The following is a 7500-nucleotide window of genomic DNA, read 5'->3' on the forward strand; positions in this document are numbered from 1 at the left end:
GTGTGGGGGTGTGGATGTGTGGGTGCGTGCGTGCGTGTGCGTGTGTGGGTGTGGGTGTGGGTGCGCGTGTGCATGTGTGGGTGTGCGTGTGTGTATTTTTGTAGTTTTAAGCCTAAGACGACCAGAAGAAAACGAACCCTCGAAACAAACAAACAAAAAAAGGAAAATAAGAGAGAGAAAAGAAATAGAAAAAAAAAACGAGCGCTAGATTTATAAGATTAAGAGGCTGAAAGTAATTCATCTTGTTCTCCATGGGAGCAAAGACGTAAACATTTCTTGTGTAAAAATCTCCCTCTTTTTTCCCCCTGTTCTCGCCGACTTCCTTTCCCTTGAAACGTGCAACAAACGGACGCACAAACGCACATATTTACACCCCTGTCACTACCAGTCAGGGCGAAAAAAAGAAAAGAAAAGAAATGAAAAAAAAAAGAAAATGAAAATTTCAAGGATACACGGCCAACTTGAGCCAGACTTCTGTTGCTGTTCATAGCTGGTGTAAATTGGTATTAACTCGGAGATTTTTTTAACATTTTAATAGACTGATCAGTCCTTGGCGTTTCCTGTGTTTACCTTCTGTTATCTTTGTTGAAAGAGGGGGGGAAAGGGGAGGTGGAGGGGGGGAGATGGAAAGGAAAGTTAGGGAGGGAGTGAAAAGGAAAGAATCGAGGGAAAGGGAAAGGGAATGGGGGAGATGATAGGAGAAGGAAAGGGAAAGGAAGAGGGGAGAGGAGAAGGAGAGGGGGGCAAAGGGAGAAGGGGAGGAGAAGGAAGAGAGGAGGCGAGAGGAAGAGGGGAAGGGAGAAGAAAGTGAGGGGAAGGAGAGGGAAAGGGAAATAAAGATGGAGAGGCAGAGGTAGGCGGGAGTGGAGGAGGGTGAGGGAGGGTAGGAAGGAGGAGAAAGGGGATGTAGATAAGGGGAGATAGAAAGAGAGAGAGAGAGAGAGAGAGAGAGAGAGAGAGAGAGAGAGAGAGAGAGAGAGAGAGAGAGAGAGAGAGAGAGAGAGAGAGAGAGAGAGAGAGAAAGAGAGAGAGAGGGAGGGAGAGAGAGAGAGAGAGAGAGGGATGGAAGAGAGAGAGAGGGGTGAAGAGAGAGAGAGAGGGGGAGAGAGAGAGAGAGAGAGGGGGAGGAAGAGAGAGAGAGAGGGGGAGGAAGAGAGAGAGAGAGGGGGGAGGAAGAGAGAGAGAGAGGGGAAGAGAGAGAGAGAGGGGGAGGAAGAGAGAGAGGGAGGGGAAGAGAGAGAGAGGGGGAGGAAGAGAGAGAGAGAGAGAGGGGGAGAGAGAGAGAGAGAGAGAGAGAGAGAGAGAGAGAGAGAGAGAGAGAGAGAGAGAGAGAGAGAGAGAGAGAGAGAGAGAGAGAGAGAGAGAGAGAGAGAGAGAGAGAGAGGGAGGGAGAGAGAGAGAGGGAGAGAGAGAGAGAGAAAGGGAGAAAGAGGGAGGGAGAGAGAGAGAAAGGGAGAAAGAGGGAGAGAGAGAGAGAGAGAGAGAGAGTGAGAGTGAGAGTGAGAGTGAGAGTGAGAGTGAGAGTGAGAGAGAGAGTGAGAGTGAGAGTGAGAGAGAGAGAGAGAGTGAGAGTGAGAGTGAGAGTGAGAGTGAGAGTGAGAGTGAGCGAGAGCGAGGAGACACTCGCACCGACAAAAGAACAGAGAGTGCGGGAGAGAAAAATAAAGGGAACGAAATATAAGGAAGCAGACCATTATAAACATCCCAATTCACATGCAACTTATTACCTTCATCTAAGCAAAGCTATCTAATGCTCTTAGACAACCCAACTCCACACGACTACTGTACTCTACACAGAAGCATAACTCAACCCTCTAATGCTTATTTACATGCAGAGGATGGCCACCGCTCCCATCGACGGCTTGAAACACTGCAACTGCCCAAGTCCATATCGCTAATGGATCATATTACTCCCATTAATTCCCAACTACAACTGGCGATGGCACGATGCTGATTTACTTATGCGAGGTATGCCGGGCAATGCTCAACGGGGCAGTGGTTCGGAAGGGGGTAATGCTTCAACTCTCCTCCTTTCCTCCTCTCCTCTCCTCATTTTGGGTCATTTCTATTCCTCTGCTGGAGTTACAATACGTCGCGTGCGTAACCGGCATGTCTGTATGTGAGGCATTTTTTCCTGTTGAGTGGCGAGGGTTAACATGTCAGTGATACACTTACTGGGTGGCTCCTCCCTCTCTCTCCCTCTCCCTCTCCCTCTCTGTCTCTGTCTCTGTCTCTGTCTCTCTGTCTGTGTGTGTGCGTGTGCGTGTGCGTGTGCATGTGCGTGTGCGTGTGGGTGTGTGCGTGTGTATATATATGTGTATGTGTATGTTTGTAGGCATATGTACGAGCGTGCATATGCATGCTTACGTGTACGTATACTTGTATAAGGACGTCCGTATACATGCGTAAGTACGTTCATATAAATGTATATATGTGCACGTACGTTCGTACGCACAGGTACGTGTGATCATATACACAAGAATCCATGCTCGTATACATGCACACGCACGTTTGAATACATAATCAAGTGCGTGCGTATGAATGCACATACCCCCACCCTCCCCGCGTATCAAGTTCGTGTGAATTTTACCAGCCCTTACCGCAGCGCCTCTTCCCGGCCGCACAACAACCCGCGCTGTCGTCCTCCATCCAATTACCTCGTTGCTAAACCTCCACTTACACCCGAAACGATCCGAGCCATTAGCCCGGCTTCTTTGTCCTGCACAGAACGCCACCCTCTGCCCTTTGAGAAGCATTAACATTTATTACAGTTTGCTTCACACTTTTTTTTTCTCTCTCTCGTCGAACAACTTATCATTCTCGTTTTCTTCTTCTTCTTCTTTTGTTCTTTTTTGGTGGAATGAAAATGTTAATTTAGACTTAAAATAGCGCAGAGAGGAGAGTGTTCTTGTTTCCCTTTGGCTTGACCTTCAGCTCTGAAGACAGGTGATCAGGAGTGAGAGAAAGAGGGGGGGGGGGTTATTATGTGTATGTGTGTGTGTGTGTGAGTGCATGCGTGCGTGAGTGCGTGCGTGAGTGCGTGCGTGCGTGAGTGCATGCGTGCGTGCGTGAGTGCATGCGTGCGTACGTGAGTGCGTCCGAGCGTACGTGAGTGCGTGCGTGCGTGAGTGCATGCGTGCGTGCGTGAGTGCATGCGTGCGTGCGTGAGTGCATGCGTGCGTGCGTGAGTGCATGCGTGCGTGCGTGAGTGCATGCGTGCGTGAGTGCATGCGTGCGTGCGTGAGTGCATGCGTGCGTGCGTGAGTGCATGCGTGCGTGCGTGAGTGCATGCGTGCGTGCGTGAGTGCATGCGTGCGTGCGTGAGTGCATGCGTGCGTGCGTGAGTGCATGCGTGCGTGCGTGAGTGCATGCGTGCGTGCGTGAGTGCATGCGTGCGTGAGTGCATGCGTGCGTGAGTGCATGCGTGCGTGAGTACATGCGTGCGTGCGTGAGTGCATGCGTGCGTGCGTGAGTGCATGCGTGCGTGCGTGAGTGCATGCGTGCGTGCGTGAGTGAGTGCGTGAGTGCATGCGTGCGTGCGTGAGTGCGTGCGTGCGTGAGTGCATGCGTGCGTGCGTGAGTGCATGCGTGCGTGCGTGAGTGCGTGCGTGCGTTCGTGAGTGCATGCGTGCGTGCGTGAGTGCATGCGTGCGTGCCTGAGTGCATGCGTGCGTGCCTGAGTGCATGCGTGCGTGCCTGAGTGCATGCGTGCGTGCCTGAGTGCATGCGTGCGTGCCTGAGTGCATGCGTGCGTGCCTGAGTGCATGCGTGCGTGCCTGAGTGCATGCGTGCGTGCCTGAGTGCATGCGTGCGTGCGTGAGTGCATGCGTGCGTGCGTGAGTGCATGCGTGCGTGCTTGGCGTGCGTATAGATATATACTCGTAGAGATAGACATAGATTGATAGACAGATGGAGTGGGGGTGGAGAAGGGGGAGAAAGAGAGAGAGAGAGAGAGAGAGAGAGAGAGAGAGAGAGAGAGAGAAAGAGAGAGAGAGAGAGAGAGAGAGAGAGAGAGAGAGAGAGAAAGAGAGAGAGAGAGAGAGAGAGAGAGAGAGAGAGAAGGGAAAAGGAAAGAGAAAGAGACAGAAAAAGAAAAAAAGAAAGAGATAGAGATAAAAAGAGGAAGAGAGAGATCGAATAACTTTCTAACTATACAGTATATCAAAAAATACATAATGCATAACACATAATACTTAAAATATCTATGAACCGTCACATAAAGAAATATTACAATTTGCAAACCACAAACCTTGTTACGTCTCGCCCACGTAATCTGGAAGGAGCGAATCAAACCTTCCTTGCGTCTGGAAAAGAGTTTAAAAGTATCTAATAAAGAATTCCGTAATGAGAGCTTTGAAATTGCAATATAAAAAAATTCTTTGATAAATATTCTCTGTGGCTATTTCTGGATATGTAAAATATGACTGTTATTAAAGTCTAAAGATTACACATGATGGTTTTTAAGTGAAATTCATATCAAGTGTTTTTAGGTGCAATTACTTATCAACATATTACAGTCATTTATCAATCTGATAACGAAATATTTGATATAGTGAAAAAATAAAATTCTTTTACATACATATGGGCGGAAATCACGTTTCGCATTTAAATAGAACCAATAAGATCGTTTTAACATCAAGCAAAATCATAAACAAAAGCACACGTGATTGAAAAAAAGTAGCCACAATTAACCTTTATCAACCGGTATCAGGATTACTTATTAGCATTACCATCTACATCCTCGAGCGTTGCAAAAATGCCCAGTGTTGCAATTTTATTTCATTCATATTCATTTATCTATTTATTTATTTTCTATCATCATTCTCTTATTTTCTCTCTCTTTCTTTTTTCTTTTTTAAATTTTTTTATTTTTGCATATGATAAAGTAACGCTTAGGTAGCAGATTTCCGCAAGCACGCCGGGGTTGGTCCAAGGTTGCTTCGGCTAATATCCCTTTTCTTGATATCATAGGTGCTACTATTATCACCCTTTTTATTACTATTGCTTTTATCCATTACCTAACGACTACAAATTCCACACACGAGGCAACGGTCTTTCATAATGTATAATAATTGTCGTTTCCTCACAACTGATCAGAAAAGTTGGTGGTCATAATAATCTATTACTTGCTGGGTCAATACTGTTTGTTAATGCGGAATTCTCCAAGAATGTTTTTGAAGGAAATGAGAAAGGGAGAAGGAGAAGCGTGAGATGTAAAGGGAGAGCGGCAGAAAGACAGAGAAAGAAAGAGATAGAGAGAGGGGGAGGGAGAGGGAGAGAGGGGGGGAGACGGAGAGAGGGGAGGGAGAGGGAGAGAGGGGAGGAGAGGGAGAGAGGGGGGGAGAGGGAGAGAGAGGGGGAGAGAGGGAGAGAGGGAGAAAGGGGGAGAGAGGGGGGAGAGGGGGGAGAGAGGGGGAGGGAGAGGGAGAGGGAGAGGGAGAGGGAGAGGGAGAGGGGAGAGGGAGAGGAGAGGGAGAGGGAGAGAGAGGAGAGAGAGAGAGAGAGAGAGAGAGAGAGAGAGAGAGAGAGAGTGTCACACAATTCCAATAATAGGGCAATAAGTGTTGGTCCAGGTTCCTTTTACACGATCGAGGTGCCAAAGATTAACTTCTTCCCCGAACCCCCACCTTCATGGCTTCATCAGCTCCATAAAATAGAATGTTTTACGCTGCAGAAGTTATTCCAAAGAATATTCTCTGCGACAAAGTTTGCAACTATGTATGTACTCAACCAATTCACCAATTCAGTAAGGTACAAAAAAAAAAAACTCCCTGACAACTTTTGTAAAATTGAATTGCTATGCAAGGCCATTAATTGCCTTTTCTTCTTGCTTTCTTTCTCCTCGCCTGCTTATTATTCTCTACGCGAAACCTCCTCTGGATATTCTACAAAAGCAGCCCAAGAAGAAGAAAAAAAATTCACACACATTAGACACAAACTTAACAGTAACTTTTTCATCGTCGCCCATCCATCATGACGGGGCCTTTGTTACCGCCGCGACAGCAAGCATCGAACAGCCTTGGTGACTCAATTAGCGTAAATAATTAACAACTTTTACTCAATCGATTCATACAAGGAAGGATCAACCTATCGGAGCGCCAGTCACCTCCATTTAGTCTTTGTGGCGAAACCTAATAACCTCGTTTCTTTGTCGCAGTTTCGACCCAGGGGTTTCAATATGTGCAAACTGGTGGTCATTAGAGCGCAATGCTTTGTAGAAATATGAATAATGAATAAAATAAAAATAGTCGTATATCAGTAGATAAGACCAGATAAAAAGGACATGCCTTTCCACCGCGTACAATAGACAATCAACATAATCATGGGGATATTCATCAGGAACCCAAATCCACCTCCTTGGAAAAAAAAGTTGAAGAACACCGCCTGATAACACAAGGCCCTTGTATAAATAACTTATCGATTTCCTTAAAAGCTCCACGCTAATTCTCGCTCGTTTCCCCCCGTTCTTCCATTATCTCTTCCACTTCCACTATCTATCTCCCACTATCCGTATCATTTATTCCCAGCTCCAAATCCGCTCAACTTACTCAAACTGACATTGTCTTGGAAGAAAATACGCGGTCGCAAACCCCGGAGTAAGTACGAATTTATCATCACGGTTTGTCTTGGAAAATAGGAAGAAAAAACCTTATCATGTTAAGCTTAGACCGTGTCCTGCTGCGGGGAGGGAAAATAACCGAGAAGAGAAATGACGGAATAAAACAGAAAAATTAGTAAAACGGCCACGACGACCCCCCACCCCACCCCGCCCCTACCGCCAAGCAAGCCCGACATCTAATATTCGCGTGGCATTCGTCACTACAAGGAACGCCCATCGATTCTGTCGACTTCACCTGGCTCGGGCGCTCCCAGCCGCCGACCCAAAAACGCTTCGCTCGCCCCCGCCCTCGCCTCGCCTCCTCTCTTCATCCTTTTTATTTTCGCGGAAAGAAGAAGACAGATGGTGACTTATTCGCTCTTTAAGTAATGCACGGCTACATCATCTGTTGCGGGAGGGCGATCATTTTCCATCAGTGAATATTGTGGCCTGCAGCGTCCCTGAAGGATTACAAAGGCCTCCGGACGCTAAAGGCACGTCGCCAGCGCTAACGACAGAGCGGGAGGCGGTGGTTACGTCCTTCGTGCTGTCTTGCGCCTTCAGTCTGGCGTTTTACAATGTTTTAATACAATGCCAAAGCCGCGAGAGACGTACCAATAAATGCAGGTCTCTGGACACGAAATACTCGAGTTCTTGGATAAAAAAATTGGTATATATTATACACATTTAGGGCTACAACGCAAAATTTATCATAAAGGGGAAAGAGATAAACCGATTGCTTCTATTACACAACGCCAAACAAATTCCAATCTTGAGTAAAACTATTTCTTGAGATAATGCCACACTTTCCTATTCCATTCCTTAAGCGTTCCCCGTCAGTCCTAACACGTCTCCCCTCACGGCCCCGTCCCCGCAGAAAGTCCGAGCGCGACGGCACCGCC

At 47.2% G+C, this 7500-nt stretch overlaps 1 protein-coding gene across 1 annotated transcript in view; it reads right to left on the bottom strand.

Annotated features, from left to right (window-relative positions):
• Nucleotides 1-7500, bottom strand: part of LOC113809770 (heterogeneous nuclear ribonucleoprotein C-like 3) — a 670724-nt gene that overhangs the window by 540607 nt on the left and 122617 nt on the right. The window contains exon 3 of the mRNA XM_070121046.1: nt 4250-4304. The gene's annotated coding sequence lies outside the window, so the exon portion shown is untranslated. The remainder of the gene's footprint in view (nt 1-4249; nt 4305-7500) is intronic.

Source organism: Penaeus vannamei, chromosome 4 (genome assembly GCF_042767895.1).
Source record: "Penaeus vannamei isolate JL-2024 chromosome 4, ASM4276789v1, whole genome shotgun sequence".
In the NCBI taxonomy this organism is placed as follows: Eukaryota; Metazoa; Arthropoda; class Malacostraca; order Decapoda; family Penaeidae; genus Penaeus; species Penaeus vannamei.